Genomic DNA, 22,594 nt, shown 5'->3' with positions numbered 1-22,594 from the left:
AAACAACAACAACAACAACAAAAAACAACAACAACAAAAAACTTGATAGCATAGATAGGTCATTAAGAGAAAAGTTTTCCTCTTTTCTAAATAATTTATTCAATTCTGACTCTGAAATAAGGGAAAACAAAAACTAACCCACTGATACCTGGAGTCCTTTAGACAGGAACACTCCATGAGATTAAAAACTGTACTTTGTTTACAGTGCTATACTTTGGGCCTATGAATACCTGGCACATAGTATGAATTTAATACATATTTGTCGAAATGAATGAATGTATGAGCAAAAATCAACTTACAAAAATAAACATGTAACGCTCCAATTTCAAATAAAATTAATTCAAAATGAATTTTCTTAAATAAAATTAATATACAATCCTACAATTTGGAAATGTGTATCAAATACCTTTAAAAACTCACTAAAAAATTATCTGAAAGCCAGACAAAAATTAATGTGCAAGTATGTTCACTGCAGCATTAACTGAAATTCCAAAAATGAGGAAAAACTATAATATAGAATTTGGTAAATACATGCTATACATTTACATGATGGACTACTATGCAGTCATTAAAAACAATGTTTTTGTGACCACTGGTTCAGCTGTGAGAAGAAATAAAAAATTTTAAAAAAATGTTTTTGAAGCATATTTAATGGCATATGAGAGTATTTATAAAATTAAGTAAAATGCACAAGATTCAAAATAGTATGATTCTTATTTTGCTAAATGTATATATGTAAATATGAACATGAGTACTCATGAATAATATGTAATATGTATATTATTTACATATTATATGTAATGTATATATATACATATATACATATAACATGTATGGCATATATAATTTGTATAATATATACACTACATATATATTACTGTAATATGTAAATATGTATAGCCAGGGAAAGTTAACATATTTGTAGATAGAGAAAAACATCAGGAACAGAAAGATTAAGTACTTCTTCAAAGTCACACAGCTAACAAATAAAAAAAGTAAGGTTTCAAACTCAGGCCACATACCTACAGAGTCCATGCTTTTAACCACTAGGATATCACACATTTATAAACAAAGGATCACAGTATCTGGACTACATTATTTGGCATATCTGGCTAGTTGGTCATCAATTTTCACAATGGACACCAAATAAATATAGCCTAATAAAGACAGTAAAGTTAAAATAATTTAGATTTATTTTATTATCTAATGATGTACTATAATTTTACAAAATGAATCTTTAACTTCAGACCTAAAAACATTGAGCTGTACTGTAACACAGCTTCTTTAGCATGTAACTACAGACAAAGATGCCAGATCCAATAGATAAATGCAGGCAACCAGTTGTCAAATGACCTTGAAAGGCAACTGCTCATACAACAGCTTAATGCAAGGCCAAGAAATTAGGAGATATTTGTAGATATACATACCTGCCAGTTAGGAGGACAGGTAAAAACATCATTCCAGTGGAAAAATTATAAAATTATTTAAAATGGTATTCAGATATTAATATTCCAATTTTATAAATATTATATGTCTCCTGTAACATTTTAAAAAGCCAAGTTAAGGATTTCCAGTAGTCTCTCATTCATTTATCCAATATTTACTAAAGGCCCATTTTAGATATATATATCTCTCTCACTATGATAATACAAAAATGTGGTAGAAGAAATAATAAAGACTCTAACAACTATTACAAAAGGCCTCAAAGAGAAAGAAATGATACAACTATATGCACTAATGAGGGAGAAATCACTTCCAGCCCTAGTAACCTGTGAAGGCTTTGCACAAGAAGTAGCATTTGAATTAGGCTTTGAAGGATGCACAGAATTTCAATAGGTAGTTAGACATAGGGGTAGAGGTGGGCAGAAGAGGAAGTATATTATCAGATAGAGGCAGAAAATGAAATAAAAAATAGGCTTGGAGGCCAGGTGTGGTGGCTCACACCTGTAATTCCACACTTTGGAAAGCCAAGGCAGACAGATCACTTGAGGCCAGGAGTTTGAGACTAGGCTGGCCAACATGGCGAAACCCTGTCTGTACTAAAAGTACAAAATTAGCTGGGTGTGGTGGCACATGATTGTAATCAGCTATATGGGAGGCTAAGGCACAAGAATCGCTTGAACCCAGGAGGCAGAGGTTGCAGTGAGCTGAGATTGTGGCACTGCACTCGTATTTTTGGGGGGAGGAGGGGGTGGGGCTTGGAGATGAATGGTCCACTAAAAAAATGTAAGGTACGAGCCCAGCAGTGGCTCATGTCTATAAACCCAGCACTTTGGGAAGCCAGGGTGGTAGGATCATTTGAGGCCAGGAGTTTAAGACCAGCTTGGGAACCTAGTGAGACCTTGTCTCTACAAAAAATTTTCAATTAACCTAGCATCGTGGCAGAAAACTGTAGTCCCAGCTATTCATGAGGCTGAGGTGGATCACTTGAGCCCAGAAGTTCAAAGTTACACTGAGCTATGATTGTACCACTGCATTCCCCGTGGATGATAGAGCAAGACACTGTCTCTAAAAAAAAAAAAAAAAAAAAAAAAGAAATTAATATAAGGTCTTTCTGCATTGCTGGTGGAAACAGTGGTGCAGCCACCGTGGAAACAGTTTGATAGTTCTTCAAAAGTTAAACATAGAATTACCATATGACCCAATAATTCTACTTCTTAGGTATACACCTAGGAGAATTAAAAATACACATGTTCATACAAAAACTCAAACACAAATGTTCATAGTTGCGTTCTTTATAACAGCCAAAAAGTAGAAACAACCCAAATATCCATCAGTAGATGAACAAAATGTGATATATATCCATGCAATTGAATATTACGCAGCCATCAGAAAGAACAAGTACATGATATAGATGAACCTTGAAAACATTATGTTTAGTGAAAGAAAGGAGACACAAAAGGTCCCAGTATATGATCCCCTTTATATAAATGTCCAGCATAGGCAAATCCATAGAGAAAGACAATAATAGGTTGCCTGGGGAGAGGAGAAGGGAAGAATAGGAGCGACCGTAAATGAGTCTGAAGTTTCTTTTTGGATTGATGAAAATTGTTCTGGCATTAGATAGTAGTGATTGCTACACAACCTTGTAAATATACTAAAAATCACTGAAATGTAGACTTTAAAATGCTGTAGCTTATGGCATATGAATTATACCTCAATTTTTAAAAGATATAAGGTACCTAGAATACAACTATGGCATTAGGCTAGAAAGAACAACTGGGAATAGATTTGAGTAGACCATATAAAAGGTGACAGATTGTTCACTGCCTGCCTGATTACCACCATCAGAGAGAGAAAGAACCAGTAGCAATGACTTCTTGGGTGACAATAATGTTAGTATCACATAAATAAGATGGCACATTCCTAAGTGCTTGGGAAGAATCAATTTCAGAAGAAAAACACAAAATGGTGATGTGTCCCTTGCTTCAGAGGCTTATAACTTCTCTGAAAATATAATGCATAAGACAATTTACTGAGTTAATTCTATGTCTTACAGTGGATGTAAACTCAAGTTTCAATTAGGCAATAAGACAGAGAGAACATTACACTGGAGATCAAGAGAATTAGGTTCAAGTGCCAGTTCTATCAGGCATTGTGTGTAAATTCAGACATAATACTCAACCTTTCTGACATTCCATTTCTTCCTCAATAAACAAAGATGCTATCTGTCCTACCTACCTTACAGTGCTATTGAAATCCTGAAATGAGGTAATGAAGGTAAAAGCATTTTGAAACAATAAACCACCATACAAATATAATTTTTAGAACATGATTCTGTGTAATTACAATTCTTTTGTCCTGTCCCTCACCAGTGTCTATTTTCTCTACCTTTTCAAAGTGGAAGAATCATACTGAGAATCTAATATGATGCATTTTATCAGCACCCTAACTTGAACTTCTGAGTGTGGTTTTAGGCATTTTACATCTAAGATCTGACCCATATGATAAAATTTTAAATAGCCACAATACTTGTGGGAAAAAACCCAGAATGAGTTATAGTTAATACAAAATCATACAGATAAATGATATGAATACATTTGTGTCAATCAGATTTCCCAAAAAGCACTACTGTTTCCTTTGTCCCACCCTCTTTATAACTTTAAAAATGTCTGTCTCAATATGGAATCAATAAAAGGACAAAATATCCCATTATGCTTATTATTTTGGAAATATCTGAGAGATTACTTTTGGCAGTTCACAAATATCTTACCTAATAAATCTGCTGAAACATAGTCTTACAATTCAGATTGTATTCGCATTACTTCAAAATATAGCTGGCTGGGTGCACGTGGCCCATGCCTGTAATCCCAACACTTTGGGAGACGGAGGGAGGAGGACTGCTTGAGCCCAAGAGTTCAAGACCAGCCTGGGCGACACAGTGAGCCTTTGTCTCTATGAAAAATAATTTTTAAAAATTAGCCAGGCATGGTGGCCGTGTGCCTGTGGTTCCAGCTACTCAGGAAACTGAGGTGGGAGGATCGCCTGAGCCCAGGAGGTTGAGGCTGCTATATGCCATGATCATGCCATTCCACTTCAACCTGGGCCCTGGGCGACAGAGTGAGACTCTGTCCAAAAAAAAAAAAAAAATGGAAACCATTTATAGCTACATGGAGATATATTAAATATGACAAATTCTGTATACATTCTGTATACTTAATACAAAAGGCTTGGTGATAGAGTACAGAAACCATGTCTATATATAACAGATAAGCCCAAAATAATAGTATGTCTAATGAAATTAGTCTTCATCAAGCAAATGAATATAAAAGCCTTATACTTTCTTACGTATAGCTAAAACATCACGGCAATGTTTTTATTGCCTAATGATACTGTTACATAGCTCATCTCTAATCAGTAGCTACATTCAGCAGCAAAGAAATACATCCACTTATAGTGGTATTATTTTTTGCCAAAGGCAAGTTCTAAACACCGAAGAATCTTTTTTCCTACCTCTGTGACTAGATACAAGAATAAAGGGTGGAGGAAAAGAGTGGTAAAGGAATATGGTCCATCAAAAACTACCTGTTTTTCCCTTATATCTCCTGAAATACTAAAGGCAAAAACCTTTGTCTTCCTTCTCAAAAGGTTATTTTTCCTTCTTGCCTTAAAATAAAATAAAATAAAATATAACAAGGAGTGTGGGAGTGTGGTTTTTAACTTCAACTAAAACAAACAAAAGGGAGCGGTAGGGAGAAGGGGAAGAAGCATTGTGTCCCATTTTTATTCCATTTTGACATTTCAGAAATGAACCCCTGGATGCAACAGTTACTAAGGGAGATTACCACAGACTCAGCTATTATCACCTAAAAGAACAGTCAGTCACTCCGGCCAAAGTCTAGTTTGAAAAATCATTTATTAATCCAGCTACGATTTAACCAAAACTCACTTCCACTTTAAAACAATTTCTGTGTAGCACTATAATTAAAACTTCCAATAATAGTAATATGCTTTAAGTCTTATACTATAATAATAAAATAATAAAATCTCATATTACACTGGTCAATAACTGTTAACTTCTCTCAGACTGTATTTCTAGAAATAGTAATTGCTAGCTAACAGAGAAAATAAGTTATTAATAGTAAAAAATAATATTCTATCATAAAACATGTACATTACATATATTTGTTTATGTATTCTCCAGTCCTGTGGTCATACAATGCAGGGAACAAAAAAAGAACACCAGCCAAGCTCTTAAATATAAATGAAAAATACATTGTTTTCCACAGAGCCTTTGGAATTGGATTATGAAATTTTTACTTTTAACATGTTAAAAAAATTTATATTTTGAGTTAGAGAGTCAAATATTAGTAACCACAATTTCATTTCTGGTATCCTTTAAGAATATTCTAGGCCAGGCCGGGCGCGGTGGCTCACGCCTGTAATCCCAGCCCTTTGGGAGGCCAAGGCGGGCAGATCACAAGGTCAGGAAATCGAGACCAGCCTGGCCAATATAGTGAAACCCCGTCTCTACTAAAAATACAAAAATTAGCCGGGTGTGGTGGCGGACACCTGTAGTCCCCGCTACTCGCAAGGCTGAGGCAGGAGAATTGCTTGAACCTGGGAGGTGGAGGTTACAGCGAGCCGAGATCGTGCCACTGCACTTCAGCCTGGGCAACAGAGCAAGACTCTGTCTCAAAAAAAAAAAAAAAAAAAAAAATTCTAGGCCGGGCATGGCAGCTCATGCCTGTAATCCCAGCACTTTGGGAGGCTGAGGCTAGTGGATCACCTGAGGTCAGGAGTTCGAGACCAGCCTGGCCAACATGGCGAAAGCATGTCTCTACTAAAAATACAAAAAAATTTGCCAGACGTCGTGGTGCATGCCAGTAGTAACAGCTACTCGGGAGGCTGACGTGCGAGAATCGCTTGAACCCAGGCAGCGGAGGTTGCCGTGAGCCAAGATCGCAACACTGCACTCCAACCTGGGCAACAGAGCAAGACTCCGTCTCAATAAAAATAAAAATAAAAAGAATATTCTAGTCTGGTTAATTTAAAAAAAAAAACGAAACAAAGAGTAGTCATCATCACTCTTATGAATTTCAACTGGAGCTATGAAAAAGTTCAAGGAAAGACTAAACCTTTATCTCATTCTACCTCTCCTCACCAACCTTCAAAATGAAGCTCCCAGCTGGGCACAGTGGTTCATACCTTATAACTCCAGCTCTTTGGGAGGCTGAGGCGGGCAGATCACCTGAGGTTAGGAGTTCGAGAGCAGCCTGGACAACATGGCAAAATCCTGTCTCTACCAAAAATACAAAAATTAGCCAGGGGTGGTGGTGTGCGCCTGTAGTCCCAGCTACTAGGGGGCCTGAGGCAGGAGGATCGCTTGAGCCTAGGAGGCAGAAGTTGCAGTGAGCCAAGATCATGCCACCGCACTCCAGCCTGGGCATCAGAGAGAGACTCTGTCTCAAAAAAAGAAGCTCTCTTAAGAAATTCAGATTTGATCATTTAAAATGGGAAGGTATTTTAAACATCCAAAATATACATTTTTAAAACATGTACTCGTTAGTCCTCTTTTTCTCATGTATATCTGAATAGGCCAACATGTCTTATCCTTCCCCGACCCAATGTGAGCCCTACACTTTAAGTCAGGATCAGCACCATTTTGGAATGCTATTGTTGATCTCTACTCAGAACAGCAAAAAGGATGAGCCATTGTTCCAACAGGTAATTACTGAAGGACATAACAATTCTTTTTTGCAAAACACACAGTACTCCAAAATTCCAGCAGTAGCAACCACCATAACCATCCCAAGATTCACTCAAAGGAAGAAAGTAATACTGTTGTAATTTAGCACCAAATAATGACAAACTTAGGAGTGAGATTTGTTGTTACAAAAAGGCCTAATATGCTCAGCAACAATATCTTGAAATACTGAAATAAAAAGGCTATATTCATTAACATAAAAGCTTCTCAAGATTCTTTCTACAATGAAAACTTTATTTCCACCCAATCTCAGACTCACAATCTCCCCTTCTCAAAAAACAAAAAGAGGCCTGGGGCGTTGGCTCATGCCTGTAATCCCAGCACTTAACGAGGCTAAGGTGGGCAAACTGCTTGAGCCCAGGAGTCAGAAACCAGCCTGGGCAACAGGGTGAAACGCTGTCTATACAAAAGAAACAAAAATTAGCTGGGCATGGTGGTGCATACCTACAATCCTACAATCCCAGCTACTTCGGAGGCTGAGGCGGCAAGATCATTTGAGCTGGAGAAGGTGGAGACTGCATGAACCATGATCACACCACTGCACTCCAGCCTGGACAAAAGTGCAAGACCCTGTCTTAATAAAAAATAATAAAAAACAGAAATCATATCTTGGGTTTTCCAAAATTGGTTAGCTTCACGTAGCACAGGAAAGAACCATCATGCTTTTCCTAAATATAAGTTAAAGCTGAAGAAAATTATCCCCACTTTGCTCGAACACAAAAACTTCATTTTTAAACTATAGCTTTAACACAGAATCTATTATCTTTTGAAATCTTTTTTTTTTTTTTTTTGAGACGGAGTCTCGCTCTGTCACCCAGGCTGGAGTGCAGTGGCCTGATCTCAGCTCACTGCAGGCTCCGCCTCCCGGGTTCATGCCATTCTCTTCCCTCAGCCTCCAGAGTAGCTGGGACTACAGGCGCCTGCCATCATGCCCGGCTAATACTTTTTGTATTTTTAGTAGAGACAGGGTTTCACCATGTTAGCCAGGATGGTGTCGATCTCCTGACCTTGTGATCCACCCGCCTCGGCCTCCCAAAGTGCTGGGATTACAGGCGTGAGCCACCGCGCCCGGCATCTTTTGAAATCTCTAACTGAAAACAGGAGAAGGAAAACTCTTTTTTAAAATCTACTATTGGCCGGGCGCGGTGGCTCAAGCCTGTAATCCCAGCACTTTGGGAGGCCGAGACGGGCGGATCACGAGGTCAGGAGATCGAGACCATCCCAACATGGGCTAACATGGTGAAACCCTGTCTCCACTAAAAAATACAAAAAACTAGCCGGGCGAGGTGGCGGGAGCCCGTAGTCCCAGCTACTCGGGAGGCTGAGGCAGGAGAATAGCATAAACCTGGGAGGCGGAGCTTGCAGTGAGCTGAGATCCGGCCACTGCACTCCAGCCTGGGCGACAGAGCGAGACTCCGTCTCAAAATAAATAAATAAATAAATAAAATCTAGTATTAAGTGCCTTTAAAAACGTAATAGGCTACTATTAATAAAATGTCTCATTTGTATCAGCCTTTTCCATATATTACTTTATTCAACCAATTTAACTACTTAATGTGAAGTGACTTGCCCAAGATCACATAACCATGTGAGGATCTGAAGCTATGTGTTTCAGACAACAAAGCTTCCACCCTTTTCACTACACCAAAGTGGATGAAGTGAATCTTCTAAACAACAGAGTATAACTAAAACAAATACTAACCAGTGTAGTGAACAGAAAATCTACAGCTGTCCTAACAATCATATTGTCAGAAAATAACTTTGGAATTTAAATTAAATGTAACATTATCAAGCCCACTAACTCTAATGCCAGTTCAATCATGTCACTCCTTTGGCCAAAATCCTTCCCATTTCTAAGGTAAAGGATCCAAATTTCTTTGTATGGCATATATAGTTATTTAGGATTTGGCTTTGACTATCTTTCCAACTATATCTTTGTTGTATTCTATTTGCTTTTTATATTTTAGTCATACCAAATTGCTGTAGTTCTTTGAACATATAATCTCTACAAAAAATAAAATTAAAAATAGCCAGACATACTAGCATGCACCAGTGGTAGTCAGAGCTACTTGGGGGGCTGGGGCGGGAAGATGACTTGAACCCAGGAATTCAAGGCTACAGTGAACCACAATCAAGACTCTGCATTCCAGCCTGGATGACAGAACAAGATCTTGTCTTGTCTAGATGAGTGTGTGTGTATATATAGAGGTGTGTGTGATACATCTCTCTCTATATATATATTACATATATATATAAATATAGTAGCTATTATTATTATTCTTGATGCCAAAGCAGTGGAAGTATATATACCAGGGTATATAAGAGCTTGATATGTTCAAAGAATTACAGCAATTTGGTATGGCTAAAATAGAAAAAGCAAATAGAGTATAAGGATATAGTTGGAAAGATAGACAATGCCAAATCCTAAATAACTATGTCTGCCATACCAAGGAATTTGGATCCTTTATCTAAAAAATGGGAAGGGTTTTGGCCAAAAGAGTGACAGAATGACAAGACAGCAAGGGAGAGAGAGCTAACGAAAGAGGCGGCCAAATGTGTTTTATAATAAAGCCACTCAGGCCGGGCGCGGTGGCTCAAGCCTGTAATCCCAGCACTTTGGGAGGCCGAGGCGGGTGGATCACGAGGTCAGGAGATCGAGACCATCCTGGCTAACATGGTGAAACCCCGTCTCTACTAAAAATACAAAAAACTAGCCGGGCGTGGTGGCGGGCGCCTGTAGTCCCAGCTACTCGGAGGCTGAGGCGGGAGAATGGCGTGAACCCGGGAGGTGGAGCTTGCAGTGAGCCGAGATCGCGCCACCGCACTCCAGCCTGGGCGACAGAGCGAGACTCCGTCTCAAAAAAAAAAAAAAAAAAAATAAAGCCACTCAGGATAGTTAACCAGTTAACCAGTTCCCGTGAGAAACCCTGATGACTCAGTCACCTCTTATTAGGCCCAACCTCCTAACACTGTTGCACTAGGAACCAAGTTTCTAACACAAGAACTTTGGGGGACACATTCATCATAGTGGACTGCAAGGGGAAATTATGAGTTCAGAGTTCAGTTTTAGAATTAATGAGCCTGAGATGTTTATGCAATATACATACAGTAGGTATTAATAGTTGGAAGGTCTCTTAAATGAAACATAATAGAAGTGAAAGGGAAGCCACATGGATATCTAAGAGGAGAATGCACCTGACAGAGAGAACTAGAAGTGCCAAAGGCCCTGAAGCATGACAGGCTTGGTGAGTTTACAGAACATAATAAGGAGCAGTTGTGGTTTTGCTCAAAAAATTGCACAAGACAATCTTATGCTGATGGACTATGCATCCTTCCATTTTAAATTACTGCCCCTTTAAACCTGCCACTTAGAGCCTATCAATCTCCTGAAGCAAGACACTCAAATATCAGTCTTTAGAGTGATCATCCAACTAACACAGGGCAATGATCCACACATTGAATTTGGTATCTTGGACTGTCACAGAACCATGAGAAAATTAAATGAGGTGATGCAATTAAAGTGCACAATGCCTAGAACACTCAAATACAATTTATTAATATCTAAGAGGAGTTTAGAAGGACAAATATAATTTGAATAAATAGGCTAGGCATGGTGGCTCATGCCTCTAATCCCAGCAGTTTGGAAGGCCAAGGTAGGAGAACCACTTAAGGCCAGGAGTTCCAAACCATCCTAGATATCAAGACCTCACCTCTACAAAAAAAATATTTTAAAATTAGCTGAGTGTGGCAGCGGATGCCTGTAGTCCCAGCTGCAGGGATAGGGTATGGAAGGGGAGGTTTGAGGTGGGAGAATTGCTTGAACCCAGGAGGTAGAGTTTGCAGTGAGCCATGATCGCACCACTGCACTCCAGCCTGGGTGAAAGAGTGAGACCCTGTCTCAAAAAATAAACAATAATTTATCTTCTTTTTTCATTATCAGGAATATTAATATTTCTGAAAAGACTAATGTCTTTTTTTTCCCCCTCAAGACAGAGTCTCGCTCCGTCACTCAGGCTGGAGTGCAATGGCGCGATCTTGGCTCACTGCAACCTCTACCTCCCAGGTTCAAGTGATTCTCCTGCCTCAGCCTCCTGAGTAGCTGGGATTACAGGTGCGTACCACCATGCCTGGCTAATTTTTTTTAGTAGAGACGGGGTTTCACCATGTTGGTCAGGCTGGTCTCAAACTCCTGACCTCATGATCCGCCCAGAACATAAAGTGCCTCGGCCCCCCAAAGTGCTAGAAGACTGATGTCTTCAAGGGCTGGGAACACATTTTTTCATCTTTATAGTCCAAAGCCTAGCACAAAGCTTAACAAATAGTAGGCTCTAAATAAATAATCGAGAATAAATAAATCCACTCTAGGCAGGGAGCAGTGACTGACGCCTATAATCCCAGCACCTTGGGAGGCAGAGGCGGCAGATCACCTCAGGTCAGGAGTTCGAGACCAGCCTGCCCAACATGGTGAAACCCCATCTCTGCTAAAAAAATACAAAAAATTAGCCAGGCATGGTGGTGGGCACCTGTAATCCCAGCTACTCAAGAGGGTGAGGTAGGAGAATTACTCGAACCCAGGAGGCGGAGGTTGCAATGAGCCAAGATCGTGCCACTGCACTCCAGCCTGGGCGACAAGAGTGAAACTCCATCTCAATCAATCAATCGATCCACTCTAAAATACCAACCAGAATTCTTAAACTACTAAGGACTCTAACCTTTAAAGGACATAATTCTGTTATGCAAAATGTGAGTTCATGAAGAAGTCCTACCCCAAATTAACCAAGATTTTCTTCTGTAGAGAATGAGTGAATAATTTCAACAGATCAGCAACAAGGAGATAATATAAAATAGTACTTATGATACTACATCATCATATAATTCTAAATTCTGTTGAGGGGTTGGTAATAGGTCAAATCCATGATTTTAAGTATAGCCTCAAATAATGGTCTCTTCAAACTAAAAGAAAATAAACTTTTCATTGTTAACCTGTCAGTCAAGTGCCAAGTAAAATAGGTACCAAAATATAGTACAGACTCTTATTGTTCATTGAGTTGAAATAATTAGTAACCTAACAAAACTAGAAGCATTAGAGAAAGCGATAAGACTGTGATAATACTGGCTTGGGAGTCAAATTGTATGTTACTTAAACACTGAATGTATACCTCCCTTAAGAAGGTGTTACAAGATGCAAAAACTCGGCCGGGAACGATGGCTCACGCCTGTAATTCCAACATTTTGGGAGGCCAAGGTGGGTGGATCACTTGAGGTCAGGAGCTTGAGACCAGTCTAGCTAACATGGTGAAACCTCATCTCTACTAAAAATACAAAAATTAGCTGGGCATGGTGGCCGGCCCCTATAATCCCAGCTACCCAGGAGGCTAAGGCAGGATAATCGCTTGAACCCAGGAGGCAGAGGTTGCAGTGAGCCGAGACCACGCCACTGCACTCCAGCCTGGGCGAAAAGAGCGATACTCTGTCTCAAAAAAAAAAAAAAAAAAAAAAGTAAAAACTCTAATTACCATGTTTTATAGTTTATTCCAATTATCCATTTGTTTATTGCCCTAGAAAAAGAAATTCTGTCCATATTCTTCTTGAAGACTAGTCTACACAGAAGACAACTACCCAAACCAACCATCTCCTTCCTCTTTGGTCTTATTTCTTCTCAAACGTATACTCAGGCTTTGTGAAAGAGGGGATGCACGGGGTAAAAAAAGAAAAACAAACACTGATACTATAACTTGCTCTCCTAGCAGTCTGGCAAAACACAGGTTTAAATTACATTAATTTCTCCCCACCTATAGCATATAGAGAGGTACAGAAATTTCAAGAGATAGAATGTTATGGAAGCGGGGAGGAGGGGGTTGAATCATTTGTTTATTACCACAAATTCTGCATCATATTAAACACCTCCTACTACCTCTCCTAAAGACCACATCAAGAGAAAAAGAATATAACCAGTAACCCAGAATAAACAAAACAACCATAAAAAATAACAAAGTCGGCCGGGCGCAGTGGCTCAGGCCTGTAATCTCAGCACTTTTGGAGGCCGAGACGGGTGGATCACAAGGTCAGGAGATCGAGACCATCCTGGCTAACACGGTGAAACCCCGTCTCTACTAAAAAATACAAAAAACTAGCCGGGCGAGGTGTACTAAAAAATACAAAAAACTCCCGAGCCTGTAGTCCCAGCTACTCGGGAAGCTGAGGCAGGAGAATGGCGTGAACCCGGGAGGCGGAGCTTGCAGTGAGCTGAGATCTGGCCACTGCACTCCAGCCTGGGTGACAGAGCAAGACTCCGTCTCAAAAAAAAAAAAAAAAGAAAAGAAAAATAACAAAGTCAGAAGACTTACACTTTCTCATTTCAAATCGTACTGTAAAAAGCTATAGTAATCAAGACAGTGTGGAACTGGCATAGGGAGACATATAGATCAATGAATAGAATAGACAGTCCAGAAATAAACCCTCACATGTAGTCAACGGATTTTTGAAAAGGGTGCCAAGACAATTCAAGGGGGATAAAAATAGTCTTTTCAAAAAATTATGCTGAAAAAACTGGGTATGCACATTCAAAAGAATCAAGTTAGACCTCTACCTCACACCTTATATATAAAAATTAACTCAAATTGGATCAAAGACCTAAATGTAAGAGCTAAAACTATACAAATCTCAGAAGAAAACAGGCATAAATCATAAATCTTTGTCATCTTGGATTACACAATGGTTTTCTTAGACATGACAACAAGAGCACAAGCAAAAAGACAAATATATAAATTGGGTATCATCAAAAATTTTAAACTTCACGTGACACAATCAAGAAAGTGAAGACAAGACTGGGTTTGGTGGCTCATGCCTGTAATCCCAGCACTTTGAGAGGCCAAGGCGGGAGGACTGCCTGAGGCCAGGAGTTTGAGACCAGCCTGGGCAACATGGTGAGATTGTCTGTACAAACAGTAAAAAATCAGCTGGGCATGGTGGTGTGCACCTGTAATCCAGCTACTTGGGAGGCTGAGGGGAGAACTGTTTGAGGCTGAGAGGCTGAGGCTGCAGTGAGCCATGATGGAGCAACTACATTCCAGCCTGGGCAACAGAGGTAGATGCTGTCAAAAAAAAAAAAGACAAGAGAGGAGAGAGAGAGAGAAAGAAAAAGAGAAAGAGAGAGACAGAGAGAGAGAAAGAGAGAAAGAGAGAAAGAGAGAAAGAGAGAAAGAGAGAAAGAAAGAAAGAAAGAAAGAAAGAAAGAAAGAAAGAAAGAAGGAAAGAAAGAAAGAAAGAGAGAGAGAAAAAGAAAAGAGAATCACTTGAAATTAGGAGTTCAAGACCTCAAGACCAGTCTGGGCAATACACTGATACTCCATCTCTACAAAAAATTAAAAATCAGCCAGGCACAGTGGCACATGCTGATAGTCCCAACTATTCCAGAAGCTGAGGTCGGAGGATCACTTGAGCCCTGGAGTTTGCGGCTTCAGTGAGCTATGAATGGGCAACTACATTCCAGCCTGGGTTACAGAGTGAGACTGTTTCAAAAAGAAAAAAAAAAAGAAAGAAAGAAAATGAAGACAACTCACAGAATGAGAAAGAATATTTCCAAATCATAGGTCTGTTAAGGAACTAGCATCCAGAATTTTTTTCCATAAAACAAAACAAAACAACAACAAAAAAAAAAAAAAAAGAAAAGAAAAAAGAAAAAACAAACAAAGAGCTATGGGGAAAAAAAAATCCCCAATCAATAGGAAAAATATTTGAATAGATATTTCTTCAAAGATATACACATGACCAACAAGCACATGAAAAGATGCTCAACATCATTAATCATTAGGGAAATGCAAATCAAAACCACAATTAGATACCACCTCACACTCACTAGAATAGCTATAATAAAAAAAAGAAAAAAGAAAAATAACAAACATTAGTGAAGATGAGAAGAATGGAACTCTTGTACATTGATGGTAGGAATGTTAAATAGTATCCAGAGAATTGGCAGTAGGATGGGTATGATGGCTCATGCCTGTAACTCTAGCACTTTGGGAGGCCAAGGCAGGTGGATCACTAGAGGCTAGGAGTTTGAGACCAGCCTGGGCAACATGGTGAAACTCTGCCTCTACTAAAAATACAAAAATTAGCCAGGAGTATTAGCACACTCCTGTAATACCAGCTATTTGCGAGGCTGAGGCACAAGAATCACTTGAGCCCAGGAACTGGAGGCTGCAGTGAGATATGATTGCCCCACTGCACTGCAGCCTGAGTGACAGAGCAAGACTCGGTCTCAAAAACAAAACAAAAGTATTGATACATGCTACAATATTGTAGAAATCTTGAAAACAATACGTTAAGTGAAAGAAATCAGGCACAAATAACCACATATCATATGATTCTGTTTATACGAAATGCCCACATTAGGCAAATACAGACAGAAAGTGGATTAGTGATTATGAGGGGCTAGGAGAAGGTGAGAAGGGGAAAAGACTGCTAAGAAGTACAGGACTTCTTTTGGGAGTGATTAAAGTGTTTTAGAATAGTTAGTTGATGGTCGCACAACTTTGTGAATATATTAAAAACCAATGGGCCAGGCGTAGTGGCTCACACCAGTAATCCCAACACTTTGGGAGGCCAAGACAGGAGGATTGCTTGAGCTCAGGAATTTGAGACCAGCCTGGGCAGCATGGCAAAACCCTGACTCTACAAAAAATACAAAAAACAAATTAGCCAGTGTAGTGGTGCATATCTGTAGTCCCAGCTACTGAGGAGGCTGAAGTGGATCACCTGAGCCTGGGGAGCTTTAGGCTACAGTGAACCGTGATTGTGCCACTTAACTCCAGGTTAGGTGACAGTGAGATCCTATCTCAAAAAAATAAAATAAAATAAAGTAAGGCCGGACCTGGTGGCTCACGCCACCAGCACTTTGGGAGGCTGAGGAGGGCAGATCGCCTGAGGTCGCGAGTTTGAGACCGGCCTGGCCAACATGGTGAAACTCCATCTCTACTAAAAATACAAAAAACTAACCAGGCATGGTGGCAGGTGCCTGTAATCCCAGCTGCTCGCGGGGCTAAGGCAGGAGAATTGCTTGAACCCAGAAGGCAGAGGTTGCAGTGAGCTAAGATTGCGCCACTCCACTCCAGCCTGAACGACAGAGCGAGACTCTGTCCCAAAAAAAAAAAAAACAATATATGGGAAAAGTTCCTTGTACTGTTCTTGCAACCTTCCAGTAAGTTTGAAATTATATCAAAATAAAAAGTAACTGGATTGGGTGCAGTGGTGCATGCCTGTAATCCCAGCACTTTGGGAGGCCGATGCAGGCAGATTGCTTGAGCTCAGGAGGTTCAGGACCAGCCTGGGCAACAGAGCAAAGCCCATCTCTACAAAAAATACAAAAACTAGCCAGGCATGGTGGCATGCACCTATAGTCCCAGCTATACTTAAAAATTAAATTTTTGATTAAAAAGTGTTTTTAATTAAAAAAATGTTAATTAAAAAAAAAGAGGGAAAAAGGTTCATGGAAGAGAACAACAACAACAAAAAGAAATAGAGGGTATGTAGGACTATTTTAAATAACAACACAGGGGCACGCCATCAGCAAAATCCTGATGGGACAAATGACATGGTTTCCTCAACATACACATTGCAAGGGAAGGAGAGAGAGGAAGGCAGGCAAGAAGCTACAAGTTAAAAGAAACTTGAGGGACACAGAAATCAACTGCAATATATTGACCTTATTTGGGTGTTGATTCAAACAAACTAAAAATAAACAAACATGCAAACCTAAAAAAAAAAAATTAAATTTTTAATTAAAAAAAATTTAATGTAAAAATTTTAAAATTAGTAATTAAAAAAATTTAAATTAAATAATAATTTAAAAAAAGAGAATGTATCCACTACTGTCCCTTTTGGGATTTGCTCCTTTATAACTATGATAACTACAGGTTCATTTATCTAAATTTAATACCATACTGAGATAATTTTTCCAAGACTGAGCCCATATCTAATCATATAAAGGATAAAGAATATTCTTTCTAGCATTTAATCAATATACGACATATCCTGAATACTCACAAATTAGTCAATACGAGGACAAATCAGGAAAAAATAAGGATTATATTTCAAAAACATATACTCAAAGTAAACATCCCATGTTATTTTGGGTTCAATGGCTTCAGGGAGAACATCAGTTGACTGCTCTGGCAGGCTCTCCATCATAGATGCTTTTTAATATTTTGTCAAGTCCTTTGATTTGCTAATAATTATTATAATAAAACAATTACATAAAATTTGTACTAAAAGTTTTTCTCATCCAAAGCAATCTACAGATTCAATGCAATCCCTATTGAATCTCAATGGCACTTTTTGCAGAAATTTAAAAAAAAAAATCCTAAAATTAATATGGGATCTCAAGAGACCCAGAATAGTCAAAATAATCTTAAAAAAGAAGAGCAGGTTAGGCATGGTGCCTCACACTTGTAATCCCAGCATTTCAGGAGGCCAAGGTGGGAGGATCACTTGAGGCCAGGAGTTTGAGATCTGCCTGGACAACATAGTAAGACCTCATCTCAACCAAAAGTAAAAATTAAAAGAACGAACAAATTTGAAAGACTAATGCTTCCTAATTCCAACTTATTACAAAGCTACAGTAATCAAAAGAGGATAGTGGCAAAGAGACAGACATATAGACCAATGGAACAGATCAGAGACTCAAGAAAGTAAACCCACCTATATATGGTCAACTGATTTTTGACGAGGATGCCAAGACCATTCAATGGGAAAATAATGGTCTTTAACAAATGGTGCTAAAAAACCTGGATATCCACAAGCAAAAGCATGAAATTGGACCTCTACTTTATACCATAAAAAAAATCAACTTGGCAATTCCTCAAGGATCTAGAACTAGAAAAACCATTTGACTCAGCCATCCCATTACTGGGTATATACCCAAAGGATTATAAATTATGCTGCTATAAAGACACATGCACCTGTATGTTTACTGTGACACTACTCACAATAGCAAAGACTTGGAACCAACCCAAATGTCCATCAATGATAGACTGGATTAAGAAAATGTATCACATGTACGCCATGGAATACTACGCAGCCATAAGAAAGGATGAGTTCATGTCCTTTGTAGGGACATGGATGAAGCTGGAAACCATCATTCTGAGCAAACTATTGCAAGAACAGAAAACGAAACACCACATGTTCTCACTCACAGGTGGGAACTGAACAATGAGAACACTTGGACACAGGGTGGGGAACATCACACACCGGGGCCTGTCGTGGGGTGGGGGGAGGGGTGAGGGATAGCATTAGGAGATATACCTAAATGACAAGTTAATGGGTGCAGCACACCAACATGGCACATGTATACATACGTAACAAACCTGCATGTTGTGCACATGTACCCTAGAACTTAAAGTATAATAAAATAAATAAAAATAAATTTTAAAAAATTAAAATGTATCAAAGGCAGCTTGGCACAGTGGCAGGCAGATCACTTGAGGTCAGGAGTTCGAGACCAGCCTGGCCAACATGGTAAACCCCCATCTACTAAAAATACAAAAATTAGCTGGGCGTGGTGGTGCGCACCTGTAATCCTAGTTACTTGGGAGGTTGAGGCAGGAGAATCGCTTGAACTCGGGAGGTGGAAGTTACAGTGAGCCGAGATTGTGCCACTGCACTCTAGCCTAGGCGACAGAGCAAGACTCCATCTCAAAACAAACAAACAAACAAAAAAGGTATCAAAGGCGTACATGTAAAAGCTTAGACTATAAAACTCTTATATTCTCTTGAGACAAAGTCTCGCTCTGTCACCCAGGCTGGAGTGCAGTGGTGAGATCTCAGTTCACTGCAACCTGTGCCTCCCAGGTTCAAGCAATTCTCCTGCCTCAGCCTCCTGAGTAGCTGGGATTACAGGTAGGCGTCACCATGCCCGGCTACTTTTTGTTATTTTTAAGTAGAGATGGGGTTTTACCATGTTGGTCAGGTTGGTCTCAAACTCCTGACCTTGTGATCCACCTGCCTCAGCCTCCCAAAGTGCTAGAATTACAGGCATGAGCCACCACACCTTAAAATCTTCATGACATTGATATGGCAATAATTTCATGACACCATAAGCATACAACAAAACTAAAAATAGATAAATTAGGTTCATCAAAATTAGAAACTTTTGTTCATGAAAGGACACTACAGCAACAGAATGAAATGACAAGCCACAGAATGATGGCAAATATTTGTTAATTACGTATCTGATAAGGGATTAATATCCAGAATATATAAAGAATTCCTAAAACTAAACAATAAAAAACAAGCAATATAATTTTTTTTTTTTTGAGACAGGGTCTCACTCTTGTCACCCAGGCTGGAGTGCAATGGCAGTGGCAGTCACAGCTCATTGCAGCCTCAACCACCCAGGCCCAAGCAATCCTCCCACCTCAGCTTATTGAGCAGCTAGGACTACAGGCATGTGCCACCCTGCCTGGCTATTTTTTTTTACTTTTTGTAGAGACGGGGTTCCCTATATTGCCCAGGCTGGTTTTGAACTCCTGGGCTCAGGTGATCCTCCTGCCTCAGCCTCCCAAAGTGCTGGGATTACAGGTGTGAGCCACTATGCCTAATCAGCAATACAATTTTTTTAAAAATGTACAACGGATTTGAATAGACATTTCACCAAAGATACACAAATGGCCAATAAGCATACGAAAAGATGCTTAACACTACTAATTAGGAAAATACAAATCAAAACCACAATGAAATACCACTTCATACCCATTAGAATGGCTATTATCAAAAAACAAACATAAATAACTGTTGGCTAGAATATGGAGAAATTAAAACCCTTCCTTGTGCTTTGCTGCTAGGAATGTCAAATGATATAGCTGCTATAGAACACAGTATGGCAGTTCCTCAAAAAATTAAAAATAGAATTACCATATGATCCAGTATTCCATTTCTGGGTATATACCTAAAAGAATTGAATGTAGGCTTCAAAGAGATATTTGCATAACTATGTTCATAACAGTGTTATTCATAATAGCCCAATGGTGGAAGCAATCCAAGTGTCCATCAACAGATGAACAGAGAGACCGTGCACAGTGGCTCACATCTGTAATCCCAGCACTTTGGGAGGTCGAGGCAGGTGGATCACATGAGGTCAGGAGTTTGAGACAAGCCTGGCCTACATAGCAAAACCCCATCTCTACTAAAAATACAAAAATTAGCCAGGCATGGTGGTGCACTCCTATAGTCTCAGCTACTCGGGAGGCTGAGGCAGGAGAATCACTTGAACCTGGGAGGTGGAGGTTGCAGTAAGCCGAGATCATGCCACTGCACTCCAGCCTGGGTGACAGAGCAAGACTCCATCTCCAAAAAAAAACAAAACAAACAAAAAACCCCAAATGAACAGATAAATAAAATATAGGGAGTGTGTGTGTGTACATATATACACACCCACATATACATATACACACACAATTGAATTTATTTAACTTTAAAATAATAAAATTTTGACACAAGCAACAACTGGATTAACCCTGAAGACATTATGCTAAGTGAACAAAGCCAGTCACAGAAGGACAAATACTGCATGATTCCAATTATATGAGTAGTAAAATTCACAGAGAGAAAACAGAATGGTAGTTGCTAGGGGTTGGGGGAAGGGAGAATGGGAGAATTATTGTTTAACATGTACAGAATTTCAGTTTGGAAGATGAAAAAGTTCTGGAGATGGTTGATGGTGAAGGTTGCACAACAATGTAAATACACTTAATGCCACTAAACTGTACATTTAATACACATGTACAGTGGTTAAAGTATAAATGATTAAAATGGTAAATCATTTATATATTTATGTTATATATACATATTCTACCACAATTTTAAAACAAAAACAAAAAAATGGTTAAAATGATAGATTTTATGTTATGAATATTTTACCAAAATCTAAAAAACAAACTCGTTCTCAGTCTAATTGTCCTCATTGCAAACTTTTAAACACATCAAACTTACCTTGGCAACTTAATAAACTGTTCTCTTGTTTAACTCTTTGGTTCTTAGTTGGTTCTTAGCGGTGATTTCTAGGGGTATACTTGACTTTCTCTTTTCAAAATTGCATACTAATACAGGTGAATCAATCACTAGGATACAGTGGGATATCTACATTAAAAAAAATCCTTTCTACTACTGAAAACAGTATCTATTCAGTAAGGGGAAAACTTTGTGAGAACAGAAGTCTATGCAGCAGAGGAAGAGCAAAATGTGCTCTTTCACAAATAGTTGCTAAATTTCAGTCCAACAGATTTTTTTATACACAACCTTACTTTCTTCCTGGTTTAGGTAAACTTGGCAGGAAGAAAGGTAAACTAGTCAATCATCATAAGTCAACTGACCTTTACTCACAGGAACCATGCACTGTCTGTAACTATCAATAGAAAAGTAGATTACAATTTTTACAAAATAATTAGAATATAACAATATTGTAAAACAAATGTTTCCCATATTGGCAAAGGTGCAAAGTTAGGCATATGCCTTTCTATTTCAGTGTTTTAATTATTTCTTAATCCTTTTTAAATGAATAATGAAAGACCTGAACTTTCCAATTAAGTTCATTACAAAATTTCTTTAGAATCGTGCTCCTCCTATACTCTCTTATGCTGATCTACATGACAGTAATTTCATTAAAAAATATAAAACTTTTCTGGCCGGGTGTGGTAGTTCATGCCTGTTATCTTGGCCCTTTGGGAGGCCACTGCAGGAGGATCCCTTGAGTCCAGGAGTTTAAGACCAGCCTGGACAACATAATGAGACCTCGTAACTACAAAAAAATAGCCGGGCACCACAAAAAAAATAGCCGGGCACCACGGCTCACACCTGTAATCACAGCACTTTGGGAGGCAGGCACAGTGGCTCATGGCTATAATTGTAGCACTTTGGGAGGTGGGCAGATCACAAGGTCAGGAGTTTGAGACCAGCCGTGTCAACATGGTGAAACCCCATCTCTACCAAAAATACAAAAAATTAGTGGGGCATGGTGGCACACACCTGTAATCCCAGCTACTTGAGAGGCTAAGGCAGGAGAATTGCCTGAACCTGGGAGGCGGAGGTTGCAGTGAGCCGAGATCTGCCACTTCACTCCAGCCTGGGCGACTAAGACTGTGTGTCGGGAAAAAATTAATTAACTTAATTTAATTTAAAAATTAGCAGGGTACAGTGGTGTGTGCCTGTGGTCTCAGACACTTGGGAGGCTGAAGGGGAAGGATCGTTTGAGCCTAGAAGGTCAAGGCTGCCTGAGCTGTGATTGTACCATGTGATCGTGTGCCACTGCACTCCTGCGCCACTGCACTCCTGCACCACTGCACTCCACTTTGGGTGACAGAAGGAGTCCCTGTCTCAAAAAAATAAAAATAAAAA

At 39.2% G+C, this 22,594-nt stretch overlaps 1 protein-coding gene across 7 annotated transcripts in view; it reads right to left on the bottom strand.

Annotated features, from left to right (window-relative positions):
* LOC112626020 (ankyrin repeat and KH domain-containing protein 1) overlaps nucleotides 1-22,594 on the bottom strand; it is a 132,750-nt gene that overhangs the window by 98,232 nt on the left and 11,924 nt on the right. The window lies entirely within an intron of this gene.

This window comes from Theropithecus gelada, chromosome 6 (genome assembly GCF_003255815.1).
Source record: "Theropithecus gelada isolate Dixy chromosome 6, Tgel_1.0, whole genome shotgun sequence".
Taxonomy (NCBI): Eukaryota; Metazoa; Chordata; class Mammalia; order Primates; family Cercopithecidae; genus Theropithecus; species Theropithecus gelada.
Note: the sequence above shows the minus strand (reverse complement) of the source record. Positions and strands in the feature narration are given on the sequence as shown.